The following is a 15,059-nucleotide window of genomic DNA, read 5'->3' on the forward strand; positions in this document are numbered from 1 at the left end:
CCAACCAGAGGCTGGGAAGGCCAACCAGAATCTTGATTACTCAGCTGCCCAAAAGAAGTGGCAAGTCCCACTCAGATGCGAACCTAAACTAATCATGTTAAAGGCAACCCTAGAAGACCACTTGGCACACTTCTGAGACAAGAGCTTGGGCAATCAGATCATAACTTAGTCCTCCAGTGCAGGTCGCAGCTCTCTCCATCCCAAAGGGCCATCAAAGGGAGCATCTAGCTATTACAGGGCCAGGAACATATATAAACAGTTCAGCCCAAACTGCCGGGCCAGGTCCTCCCAGACTGGAAACAAGCATCCTAGGACTGGTTTCGAAGTATCACCCCTCATCAACTAGGATAGCTTGACTCCAGTGGCATGGTGAGCGCAGGACCCATATCTGGGCATAACCTTCCCACTTAAGGTTACAAATGCAAAATAACAAATGATGAACTGAATGCTGAACGATGTCCAACACTCACCCCCAGTACAGCGATCTGGGCCTAAATCCACTGTTTTATTTTGCTCACCACGCCATTCCAGTTTGGACCCAGCCATATGCAAATCAGTCTTGACCCTGCTCACCATGGGAACAGTCCTTACTGGACCGGAAACAAGCATACTAGCCTAGGTCTAGTTTCGGGGTATCAACCTCATCAGCCGGGATAGCTTGACTTTAGTGGCATGATGAGCACAGGACCCACGTCTGGGCATACCCGTTCCACTTGGCACAACAAATGCAAAAAGAACAAATGATGGAAGGAATGCTGAACAATGTCAAACACTCACCCTCAGTACAGAGATCTGGGCCTAACACCATCGTAATTTGGCTAACCACAACACCCAGTTATATGCAAATCAGCCTTGAACCTGCTCCTCATGGGAACAGTTCAGCCCAAACTGCCAGGCCAGGTCCTCCCTGGACCGGAAACCAGCATCCTAGGACTAGTTTCAAGGTATCACCCATCATCAGCCAGGATAGCCTGAATCCAGTGGCATGGCGATCCAGTGGATGCTTAAGCAATGAAACACTGTGGATTATGGATGATTTATCAAAGCATTGAATCATAACAAGTTTACATGAATTTCAGCAGCCAATAAAGAAATTGGTGTCACCATAATAGATTATATGATTGAACTTTAAAATCAATGAAGAATATGTTGATAAGATTTGATTAGAACACATAGGTGTTTTTCAGCTAATTGTGACCAGTAGCAAGGGAACGGCTTTCCGCCTCTGACAAACTCCCCACTGTTGATCTTCTTAGTGCCAATTCAGACACAGCGCTATTGACAGGGACGAACACCGTGAAATATATATTGAGAAGTATAGCCGTACCTTAACGGAGAGCACAGGGGTGACATTGTATACATTCATTGACGCCTGCTTAACTGTGTCAAAGTGTCTTTTGAAGAAATAGCTCAACTTACCACCAATAAAGCAGAAAATGTAATGTTTTCAATGGAAGCAGCTAGTGAGATATATGATTTAATACAAGAAGTCGGACAATTTAGTCCTAATGCAAGCACCGCCACAGAACTATTAAAATAGCTTGAATTCTTAACAAGGAAAGAAATCAATCAAGGGCTACACGCCATAACACTAATCCAGCATCATAAGGCCAAAAGAATTCCGAGAGGCTTGCGCATTGCCTTAACACCGATGTTGTGTAAAACAAATGCAATTTTCATGGAGAAATGGTATCTAATACTTAATAAATATTCCTTGGATCTTATCCTATTAATCATAGAAGAACTCTCCAACATATTGTAAACATTAGAAGAAGAAATGACGGGCCTTATTTATGACGGCCGGCGTCACTTTTGCACAACCGTTGCGCCACTTTTAGTGATGCAACGTAGATAATGCACCATGGTGCTCCATATTTACAAAGTGACGTATCTAGGCAGATGCTTCACTTCGTAAACCCCTGCCCTACACTATACCTGAGTCCGGTATAATGTATGCAGGGTGGCGGTTACCCCGCAATAAAGGGTCGTAGGAGTGGCATAGCGAATTCTATGAGATTTTGCTGCGCCGCTTCTAAAAATGCCAATGTGTCAAAACATTATGGCTGCCTCATGGCAGGCGTGAGGGTGACGCAGGTATTTTGAAATCGGGCTGCCCCATGTGAAAGGAACATTTCTGGAGTTGTGTCACGCTTCTGATACAACTCCAGCAATGCACCACATTTGCGCTGACAGATATGTGAGTAATACTGACGTATCTGTCATTCCTTGCGTCATACAGTTGAGAGAGCGCAAAACTGAGTCAGAAATTGTAGGGGTGCACCATATTCATGAGTAATCAGCACCCGCATATATATAGGATTATAGTCATGTTTAAATTTGATATAGGGCTATGGAATAATGTACTAGAATTCACTTGGAATAACGTAAAGGTGTTTTGAAAGTACTAATGCCATGTTAATCTGGAAATATTGTTGCAGTGAAATACTAATTCAATTAAAGGATGCTCGATAAGTCATTGATGTATTTAAATACGTATTTAGAAATTCATTATTGTATTCATGTAACGACATATAAGTGTTAGGTTAGAAAATGTATTCTTTTGTTATAATGATGAAGGCCTAATGAACGGAAAATGTTTTGCCAATGTTAGGACATGATACCCAGAAACGTGCAGAGGCCCAGGTGGGGAGAAGGACTGTGTAGGCCGAACGAAGAATGTTTCACTTAACATTAAATCATGGAAATGTTTTTCCTAGAAGGTTGCTTTAGAAAATTAATTGCAAGTAGCATGGAACTGTGAATCGATTTATGTGCGTTCTTTTGCAGGTGCAAGGTTAACTAGAGATAGTAGAGAAGGGCCCATTGTGTATGAGCGTTAGGATGGTAGTCCCAGACATGGAGGAGTGGCTGCGGAATTTAGGGAAGCAACTTCAAGAGGAGAAGACTCTGGGATCCAAGGACGTTTTTCAACGAACAAGGATGAAGATGTCGTAATGGAGTTTTTGAAAGTTAATACCTTTGAGAGGGGCGTACCTTAGGGCGTGTCGCCCATATTGTGGGGTTTTGTATTAGGGACAGCACCCCCGTAGGAGAGCAGAGCAGATACGCATGAGGGTGAAGAAAGATGCTGGGTAGGCAGAGAGCGTTGTTATGCGAAATGGGTTCTTAGGCTAAGTCCGAACAAAGTGAGTGTACTTCTTTGGAAGTCACCACGGCTGACACCTTTGTTAGGAGGGAACCTTGTTAAGTAGGGATGTCACTTAGTATAGTGTAGGGACAGATTGATCTGGATTTTTTTTTTTCGATGCCTACTAAAACCCAGATAATAGCAATTCTTGCTAGTCTAGTGGTTTTGGAATTGATACTTGTATTGTTTCTTAGTCGATTGAGACTGTTCCGTAGGATCATGTTTGTATTAGTGCCTGTTTATCTTCTGAATCTTTTACTGAGGTGTTTATATACACAACTGCTTTTGGCTTTATAATAAATCTTTAAACTTGACTTTTTGTCAGTGGTTCTTCGGGGAGAGCAATGGGGATAGTTCAAATTGACATTACGATGTTAAGATAGATTGCCTTCTACACTCCATGACAGGTAAAAAGGTCTAGTCGACCTGTGGCGGGATTCTAGAGATAAAAATCCCACCTTTCCACAGTAAATATGACGCATCATTGGTGTCGCAAGGGGGGGCGCACTGAGAAGTGTTGCATCGCTGCTTTCACGCAGCAATGCACCACTTCTCATAAATGAGGCCCTCAAAATGTAAAATCCGAATTATCTAGACAACACACTGAGGAGGATTGGAAAAATGTGTTGGATGATCTCAACCAAAAAATTGATAATTATGACAAAGAAATTCATGAACGTAAAATCAAGACATTCCAGAGAGACACAATTGACTACAAATTGGACGAGGTTTATACATTGGCTTTCCGCCTCTGACAAACTCACCACAGTTTAAAACTGCACACAGAGGCTCTGCAACGGCAGGCCTGAGACATTTTTATAAGGCTACTTAAGTAAGTCGCACAATCAATGCTGCAGGCCCACTAGTAGCATTTATTTTACCGGCCCTAAGCACAGGTAGTGCACATTACTAGGGGCTTATAAGTAAATGAAGTATGCCAATTGCGGATAAGATAATGTTACCACTTTTAAAGGAGAGAGCACTGGTTAGCAGTGGTAAAGTGCACAGAGTACTAACGCCAACAAAAGGAATTCAGCAAAAAGTGGAGGAGGAAGACAAAAAGTTTTGGGGTGACCCTGTAGAGAGTGCCATTTCCAACACAACCCCCTCCACCCTAAAGCCAGTGTATACTAATCAATACATTGATGCACGTCCCTTCCTAGGCGACAGAACATGGACTATGGCCCTCTACTGCAGGAGCACTTATGAGTTCTACGTCACTCTGAACTCAGTTTAATCCCTCTGTTTGTACTCTCCTGAGCCACTTAACTGACCAATGAGGAACTCTTCTCCTCATCTGTAGACCCCATCTGTGCAGCACATAACCTTAACTTAATCACAGATGCACACCAATAGGCAGACAGTACCATATTGGCCAAAAAAGTGACATGGCACATTCCACCCTTTGGATAAGATTTCTGACCTCAAACCAAGTCGAATTCTGTCCACAAGGACAACAACCAACAAAGTCCACTGACAGCTGTCAGTGTCAGTAACCAGGTCACAGGACATCCATGGGTGTCTGATCTCTCTGGTTTCTCAGAGTGGGGGCGATAGCCCCAGGTGATTTGCACCCTTTTTTCATTCTCCCTCCCAACAGTTCAGGGATAGTATTCTGAAACTGGTCCTTCAACCGAGGGTATGTACCCTTTGGCTTAACAAGTGCCTGGTGAGCCAGGACTTCCAGGGGGAACCACTACTCCTCTGTATCATGTAAGAGTCTGGCTGGCACAGGTCCCCATCCCTCGGTCCCTGTGACAGTTTATCAAGTTCCCCCTAGTCAGAAGTAGCTTCACCAAGGTCAGTCTTGGGGTGCTCTGTTTTCAGAGCTGGCAAATGCTTACCTACTGGTTGTCCTACTGTGGACTGTTTCCTCCTCCAGCCCCTCCATCTGGGGTCCAGTACCCTCCGCTTGGGAGTGTATCCCCAGAAAACTGAACTTTCAGGGAGCCTGTGGTGGCCACCTCTCACAGTTCCCCTGACACCAAGGGTATCTCATTCTCCAGAACGCAATCTATGGGCATCTGGGTACTAACTATGACCCTCCTCTGGCTCACCCCTCCACTCCTCCCCACTCCAGGGACCCCAGGGACGTAGGGAAGAAGAAGTCCTGCCCATGGGTCTGAGTTACCCTAGACACCTGGGACTGTGTACTGCTCTGGAGAAGCTAGCCTTGCCACTGCAATAGTCTTGCTAGCCCAGGTGTCCCTCGGAGCGGTGATTGGACCCCAGTCACTTTCACCTGGTGGAGTGATGGCTCCCACTCTCAGGGATCACCAACTCATCTTCTGAGTCCACCTTGCAGCTAGGGGAGATTATGGTCACAGAGTACTTACCTGTAAGGCCACACTGGTCACACATGGAGAAGACGCACCAGTGGTGGTTTCTTAGGACAGACAGGCTCCCCGTGCCCGTGTCCTAGCTGGGAACAATCAAAGCAGTGGTGTTGGAAATGGGGCGCCCTGAGCCACCACCCACCAGAATCTTCTCCCTTTTTCTCAGAAGGGGCATGGTAACCCTTTGCTCCTCCTTACTCTTGGACCTGTCTGTGTCTCCTTTGACCTCCCCCTCACTCTGCTGGGGGAACCTGAACCACCCTTCTTGGGGTCCCTTCCAGGTTCCTTCCTTTGGATCCTAGTGCTGATCCAGCGGCCCTCCCCCCTAGCAAGGACCCTGGGGTCAGTGAGCTTACCAGTAGCCGCTATTGGAGGGAGTGCTGGGGTCTGTGGGGTGGGGTGGGGTGGGGAGGGGTAGAGTGGGGGTAGTAAACTTTGGCGTACGGCCAATCGGAGTTAGGTAAAGAAATAAATAATAAGCATTTGGCGTTGCAGCGCGCACAATTTAATTTAATTTGTTTTATTTATTTCTTTCTTTACCTAACTCCGATAGATGGTAAGTTCAGTTGATATTAAAACCATGTGTAAATGGTATGTACCCCCTAGAACTGTCCGTTCAGCACACCAAAATCGTCTGACTTTGCCTAGAACTCGGAGGAAGAAATGGGGAGGCAGAGCCTTCTCAATTTCAGCCAGAAGGCTCTGGGATACTCTCCCCCTATGCCTCACATCTTTGAAAATCCATCTCCCTTTCTGGAAAGCACTAAATTCCTGGTTGTTTACCTTATTATAGGCACAATATCCTCTGTGTTCTATTAGTCTTCTGCATTTTGTGCTACACTACAGCGCCTTGGCACCCATGGGCCTTTAAAAATCCTCATCAAATCAAATCATATCAAAACTGAACTCACAGGCTCAGCAATGGCACGCCTGAGACATGTTTAGAGGGCTACTTAAGTGGGTGTCAAAATCAGTGATGCAGGCAAACTAGTAGAATGTAATTTACAGGCCCTGGACACAGGTACTGAACATTACTATTGACTTACAAGTAAATTAAATGTGCCAATTGTGGATAGGCTAATGTTACCACGTTTTAAAGACACAGCACATATACTTTAGCACTGGTTTGCAGTGGGAAGGTGAACAGAGTCCTAAAGCCAACAAAAACGAATCCAGCAAAAATGGTAGGAGGAAGGCAAAACGTTTGGGGGTGACCCTTCAGAAAGAGCCATTTCCAACATCTACGTTTATCACAGTATTATCACAGTATAGGAGCTAAAAATGAATGTTTAGCATTTTTTCTATTTGTTCATCTTGTGAACCACCAAAACATTCTGGGCATTCTAGTCTAACAAACATTGGAAATAATTTTAATTTTACACAGCATCATTGTCCTGTCACTTTTTCTCCCTCCAACATTTACTCCTAAAATGGAGGCCTGTACAAACTGGGGTCCACACAGAAGAACGAAAGACTGAGAACTCTGGGCAGAGATTTGTGAACAGAATTTGTGAGTAGATAAAGTAGTGCTGCTAGAGTACTACTGAGTACCCACTGAAAAATGTGTTTAGTGACTGGACCAGTGCTTAATTTGAGCTGGTGGCTTCCGGTGCTCAGCATTGGCACTTAATTGTGAACACCGGTGCTAGTGGCAGTCTGCCACTAGTGGCCTGTCTGAGATGACCATGACAACAGTTAATTATTAATTCAGTGTACATTAAAAATTACTATTACCTGGTGCCGAAGCTATTCTTCTAGCTTTGGGGACCTGGAATAGTCTGAATTGTCACATTTGTAAGAGTGTGATGGTTAGTATTTGTGTTGTTTTTATCATTGGCAGCATGGCAGGGGCAAGCTGCAGCGGCCTCCTGACGAGAGCCTTGGCACTTATTTTTATTACAAATTAAGCAATGGAATAGACCCCTCTCACTGCTGCATTATGGGAGAGCAGCAGGTCCAGGTAAGCAGTGGTCTGCCAGGAAGCTCCACGCCAGCTCGTGTTATCCCATTGAAACTGCTCAGGGCAAGATACTGTACTATTTGAGATTATAAATGCAGCATGCACCAAACTAAGATGACGCTGTCCTTTTCTACTTTACTATGCACTGTTTCTATACATTCAAAGTCTCCCTGACTATAAAGAATCAGCGTGAACATATTACAGTGAAGATCAAGCAACATGTGCCTTAATGGCTTCTTATGTAGACTTTATTAAGACATATATTCCAAGGGAATGCAATTTTGCTCAATTTTCTATTCCCTCGTGTAAACTTCTATTTATCTTTCGAATGGTAGAAAATGCTTAGAAATGTAATCTGCAAAACGGCAGCCTCTCTGTGTAGCCCTTATTCATCATCATACAAATTGCCATATTTATGCATCAGCCATGCGTTGATTCCAAAATTAATATTTATACAAATTACAATTTCCATCTCAATCAGCAACGAAAATTGTACATACTGCTAGACACCAATATATTATCATTTTTTACATATTGTATTCATTTTCGTACAATGCTGATTTAACAAAATAATTTTCTGCTCTAGTTATTGCCTAAGCAAATGTATTCAGTGCGTGTTTTATTATGGTGCTACAGAGAGAGGAGGCTCGGCGCCCAGAATCCTTCACTCATTTGGAACTACCCACCCTGTGCACCTGAGACAAAGAGAAATGCAAAAATCATGGCTTTATATTTTTGCCTTTGATTTGCATTGATTTCCACATTTTTCAAGACTCACAGATTTCCAGGCTAACACTGCTACATTTTGTTTTCTTGATTGTCCATACTGCAGAAAATCTGAAGACGTATTTATGGCAAGAACTTGGGGGCATATTTCATATTTACAAGCCCCTATGGCCACCACGTCACAAGGCAGGGTTAAGCCACTTTATGTATCTTAATGCTGCCTTGTAAAGAAGGCACCCCTTCAAGCTGTACTTAGGGTGTAAAGGGAGGGCAATGGGTCTTGTGGTGGGCGCTCTAATGCAACACCAATTGATTTTGACAGTGCCCGGTATTTACAAGGGTAGCGTAAATGGGAGGCAGCGCCTAAATTAAGACTAGGGAAAACCTGGTCTCAAACAGGCAAAACAAGGAGAAATCCTTTAATTCTCCTCATTTTTGCTGTTTTCAAGTGTGCTGCGTTGTGCAGCACACATACAAATAGCAAATTGTCATTGATGGTTTATGTGCAAGAAGGTGACCCTTCCTGCACATAAACAATAAAAAACAATGACTTTTTGCAACTTCTATGTGTGCTGCATTAAGTATTACACATATAAGTTACAAAACACCATTTAAAGATTGTTTATGTGCAGGAAGGGAGATCTTCCTGCACATAAACAATCTTCCCCTCAACGCAGGGATGCTTGCACTATGGTGCAAGTGTGCCCGTGTTGGCGCTAGGCAGCTAAGTTTGCATACATAAGACAATGTCTCATCCGGTAGTCATTCACAAGGCAATTAAACAAAAAGAATGAAGCATAAAGAATGAATCAAAAAGAATTCATCAAAAAGATGGATCATGGGAAGACAGAAGGTTCTTATTTGCAAGTAGTTATAACAGCACTACAGTACATTGTATGTATAAGTAACCATACGTGAGTTGTGCACTATTCGTTCTTGTGACAGTGAACGGCACAATGACACAATGAGGTGAAAAAACTGCGTGAACAGCGCAAAAATGAAGGTCTATACAAGGTAAGTATTCCGCTTTAAATTATTTTAAAATTGACCACATTGATACCAGAGGTAATGCTGGGTAGTCGACGGCGTTTTGACCTGTCTGAGTTCAGGTCGTCATCAGGACCAGGTTACTTGAATTGTTAGAGTGCTGAATAGTTGGTGAATGCTCCAAATAGGAAGGCGAGGGAAGGACGGCTGTCCAGGTGATATCTGCAGGAGTATCAAGCTGGTGGGGCAACGAAGAACTGATTACGTCCCTGTGGAGTGCAAACAAGTTTGCAGGCAGGGCGGAAAAACGTGAGATGTTTTAAGCTCGAAATCCAGAAAAATTGGTGAACATCAGCCAAATTGGAACAGACAAGGTAGTCAAGGGAGAAACAATCCTCGTGTTGAAATTCGATTCTGGCAAGACGATGTAGAGTGAAGCAGGCGGGGAGGCACCGCGTCAGCAAACCGCTTGAAGCACTTGTGGTGCAACCATTGCTTTGCCCCCATCTCAAACCGCGATAGCTCCTCGCGGCTTAGCTTTAACCTTTCCCTGATTTGGCCTTGACCGCAAGTGCTTCAAGCGGTTTGTTGACGTGGCGCCTCTCCGCCCACTTCACTCTCACAAGCACGACTAGTGCACAACCCACTTATGGTTATTTATACATACATGTACTGTAGTGCTGTTATAACTGCTTGCAAATAAGAACCTTTTGTCTTCCCACAATTTCTTTGGGTCTCCCTTTTTCCATCTCTCTTTTTTATTAATTCTTTTTGTTTAATTGCCTTGTGAATGACAACTGGTTGAGACATTGTCTTATGTATGCATACTCTACCCGAATCTGGACTGGGTTAACAGGTGTACTCCTGTTCTTCTGATTCTAGGCTGCTAAGTTTAGCACCAGCACAGGGGGAAACGCAGGGCTGCACCATATTGTTGTAAATGTGGTGCAGCCCTGCATTTCTGAAGTGGCGGAGCGCTGCGTTAAGCTGAGGAGGCTAATGCTGCGCTCCGCCACTTCGTTGTAAATAAGCCTCTTGGATTCATGTCTATGAATACTCTCAACTTTACTACTTTTAGGATAAATGTCACCTCGATTGGGAATGCTCAGTCTCAAACTTACAACTTACCAAGCAACAAGGCAATTTGTAAACCACTAGTTGCATTCTAACACCCTTCTGTGGTCATTTGTGGTAAAAACATAACCTGCTGCTTACAATATCCCAAATAGTGTTTTTCAGGAACCACAACGACCCTATGTTGTGGACATCATTTAATTGCACATCAGGGTCCATGAAAAATGCAGGATGGCAGGCACTTGTTCAAGAGATGGCTTTTCACAGAAAGCCAAGCAGCTTGGGGGTTTATTGCCCCACCAGTTGATGCACTGAAATTCCACAACAAACAGATAATTCTCAGAGATATTTTGCTGGGGTGCGCCTTACCATGTGTTGCCGCAGATCCTTCTGACCAGGTGCTTGGCAGTGGAAAGGTAGTGGAAATGTTTCTTATCAGAACCTTTTGTAGCTTCTTTTGAGGCTACTTTAGAACCTTTTAACAGCATTTCAGTAATATTACATTGGACACCAATTGCTATATGATTATTCAGTTTACCAGCCATTATTGACTCTGTCCCTTTCCATTGTTTTTAATGTATGCTCTCAGCATTCCAATGTTATAATATCAAGTCCACTATATACAGCAGTTCCACTGGAAAAATATTATTTTGATAATTTGCTTGATAGTTTTATGGCCTGCATCAAAGATGCACCTTTCATCCCTATTTCTTTCATTTCTAAATAGGTTCAGTTAAGTATTTGAATGATCCGATTTCAAATATTTATCACAATGCAAGAATATGTAATATTATGTCTCTTTAGCCCTACTAAGACTAAATACCTTAGGGATTTTACTAAGCAAGTTTTGGGAACCTCAGGTAGTTGTAAAGCAGTTTGGTATACGATTCGGTAACTATTGTATATTTTTGATAGAGACAAAGATCAAAAAAATATGTTCTTATGTCTACCTGTCTTCAGTGAAGAAGATAATATTTGTATGCACGAATAAAGCATTAGTTAAAAACGTTATATATATATATATATATATATATATATATATTACCTACTGGCGGTCGCCAGTAGGTACTTATAGTTAGGATTATTTTCAATACAAAATCTCAACATTCTATTGTGAATAACTTTGGCGCCGGTTGAGGAATCTGCCTGAAAATTTCCTCAAATTAAATTTGCCTTGCGGCGCTCCGGTCCTTCCCTGAAAGTTTGGGGGAGATTCGTCAAACGGGGCCTGAGATAAAAGGGGAATCCCAATACGTGTTTTCCCCATGTTAATTTCCATAGGGCGGTCGACCTCACTTTTAGCCCGAACGGCTGAATGGATTTCCACCAAACTTGGCAAAATTGTAGGGACTGGTAGCCCGATGTGCCTTTGCTATGTCTCAAGATATGTGCTCCAGTGGATTTTGAGTAATTTAGGTTCAAAAAAATATATATATCTATAAGAGCGCTCCGGAAAGCTGATTGGCTCTCGGGTGTCTGTAAACATTCCAAACAGTCCGGAGCGGCCGCCATCTTGTGTCTCGGTAGGTTTGAGACACAAGAGGTGGCAAAAACAATGGGGGAAATGACCAAAAGGGGGCAGGGTAGACCCCCCTGACCCCCTAGGTTTGATGTGGGGGCCATAAAAGAGCCCCGCTGGGCAAAACATATTTTTTTTTCGATTTTCGCGGGGTGAGCGCCCGGTACGCGCTCCGGGGATCCTACCATGGGGAAAAAGAATGACAGTTTTTAAAAAAAGTCGCTGTTTTAAAAAATTTTCTTTTTGTTGTTTTTTAAAAATTTTTATTTAAAAACCTACATGTAGGTACCAATGCAGAGACTTACATTTAATATACACCATCTCCTCTGTAGATATCTTGCATGTTGTTACAGAAGTTATTGTGGTATATGGAATCCATACCATAGTCTGTCAGGAAAGCAGAAACAGATCCTTTAAGCACTCCCTGAGAAGTCCTAGGGGATCATGGGTAGTCTATCCTGCTCCCTTATGACGAAAAAGAGATGTAAAATACACATTGGAGATAATATAGTGGGAGAAAGGTAGTAACTATGAGTAAACTTACTATGTAACACAAAAAAGTTGCACAGTATACTATAAGTCTCACTTTATAATATAATCATTTTGGTACTACTTCATGAATTACATATAAAAATGAATAATGTCTCAAACAATTTAAAATTATTAAATATAAATGTATTCTTCTGATTCTTTTTCAAAATTTAATAAAACTTCTAACATAATATTGTCCAGAATTTCATCATAAATATTAGTACATGATTCAATTTGTTCCAACCATTCTATTAACTGTTGGTCCAAAGAGTCATCCATGAAATCAAATTCTTCTTTTTGTTCTTCCGGATTTTCCACCTTTACTTTCGAAAGAAATAACATTTGACTGTTTTCTCCTTCCATTTTCTTTCTGTAAATTGCATAAAAAATAACTATATCAGTAGAGTTAGGGTACTGTTGGGTTTAAGTTCAGACAGGTACTTCTGAGTTTTTAACAGTGAAGTAATTTTTGGGCAGTGTATGGTTTCAGGCAGGAAGTAGAACTATTAAAAAGTGCATGTGATGAAGCCTAAGTAAATTCATAATTATACCAGAGAAGCCTAACTCAATCCATAATTATAACAGAGAAGTCTATCTCAATCTCTGACTCTTACAGAGGGACAGTATATAACTATCAGAAAACGTTTTCCAAATTAACTTAAAGTGCACAACATGGTTCCCCTTCCAAATTAACAACTTACCTTTTTCAAAGTAGTTGAAGTTTTCTGTGAAAATTATTTCAAAATGTACCTCAGGTAGTATTAGTCAAAATGGCTGTGTTTCCCTCTCATTTTTCATATATATTCATGTACTTAACCAATCAAATGTCAGCACATAAAAGTACAAAATGTAAGTAACATTTTAATTGGTTGTAAATTCCAACACTTTCATATGTGTTTTTGCCATGTAATTTACCTCAGGATATTTAGACAGGGCTACAGCCTAAATGGCTCAATGGAATACCACCAAATTTGGGTAAATGGTAGGGACTGCTATGTAGTAGGGCCTATTCTATATTTGGTGAAAGTGTCTCCTGTGTTTTTTATGAAAATTAACTTCCCACATTTTTTTAGGGACCGCTTACCGGTGCGCGCTCCGGTATGCGCACCGGGAGCGCTACGGGAGTCCGCCATCTTGTGTTTCGGGACAATTGAGACACAAGATGGAGGACAAACAACAATGGGAATGGGTAGAAGGGGACACGGTAGACAGCCCCTGACCCCCTAGGTTTTCTGAGGGGGGCTTAGGAGGTCTATATAGGCCAAAAAAAATAATTTTTAAAAAAATTAGTGGATGTGTATATAGATGGTGGAATTACTGAATTGGTTGTTGTAACTGGTATGGTTATTTCCATTTTTTTGAAAATGTTAGTTTCTATTTTTGATTATGTGTTTCAAGGGTTACATTACACTGAAAGGAGGTCTGGCACTCTGTTACAAGGATGGTGTCATCAGTGATGTCATGAGTGATGTCACTGACCATGTCATGAGTGATGTAATATGTGACGTCATCAGCAGTGCATTGCAGACGCGCGAGTTATAGTGAGTCCAACTAACTTTAACATGGAATTTCAATGGTTTTATGTCAGTAAAATTTCCAGCTAACTATAACTGTTGTGAAACCTATGGTTTTTTCAGTGAATATATATATATATATATATATATATATATATATATATATATATATATATATATATATATATATATATATATATATATAACAGATATATATAACAGTCAATAACAGATGTAATTTAGATGAGACAATCAACATATTCCCTGATACAGCTCTTCATAAGAAGCTATTACAATACATGCGGTTTTATCGGCCAATATCTGGCAGTAATGGTAAACTATAATGAATACTAGAATTCAATTGCCTAGGAGATCTGGCACTAACCTCAGAGGTTAACACCCTCTAAACCATCCAGGGGCTAATAGTCAAGCGTTGAAAAGTTATGGTAGGGGTCAACTACAGATACACCCGAAAGACTGAAGAGATGTTGTCCAGACATTAGAGTTGTCTTTATCCAAGCTATGGTCACTAGCGTTGCATGTTTCGGGCATGCTCTTTCCTTAAAGACTATTGAATGGAAATTATGACATTTTTGAGATGACTATGGTAAATGAGATCCAAACCCTTCAGAAATTGCCATGCAAGGGTCATCTGGTCAAACATCTAATTTGGTTACTAGTCACGAAGAATTAATATTTATTTCGACCTTCCTACAAAATCCTCCAATATTTTCTGCGTTATGCTGATAAATAGGGAGGTAGGATTATTATAGCTACGTGTAGAAAATGTTATGTTTTTTTATATGTGTGATTTTGTCTCAGCTGTTTTAAAAATGTGTGGGATTTACTGTAATTGACACCGGCATTCGCAGACGTTGAGACTTCTCTGCCAAGAAGGATCTATTTGCAGAAAATTCTCCTCCTGCTGAGGGCTTCACAAAGATGGTCAACCTCAACCGGATAAGAAAGATGAATGCGGCAGCCCATCAATGGCCACTGCTAAGCAATGGAAGCAGGGGGACCATGTAGCATTGGAGACTAAAAAACACAGCAACCTTCGATGTACCAAGTAAAACACAAACCCCGACCCCCTGAAGCAAACATGGCTAATTTACATTTAGTAAACTCAGGTGTTTTCTATTTAGGTGTGATTGGCATATATTTTGGATGGACAGCTAGATTTCATGAGTCATTCTTTTACATAAATAAATCAGAGCCACCGGCGCTATTTCTTCACAAATGTATCAGTAAAACAATGTAAAAT

The sequence above is a fragment of the Lissotriton vulgaris genome, chromosome 10 (genome assembly GCF_964263255.1).
Source record: "Lissotriton vulgaris chromosome 10, aLisVul1.2, whole genome shotgun sequence".
Taxonomy (NCBI): Eukaryota; Metazoa; Chordata; class Amphibia; order Caudata; family Salamandridae; genus Lissotriton; species Lissotriton vulgaris.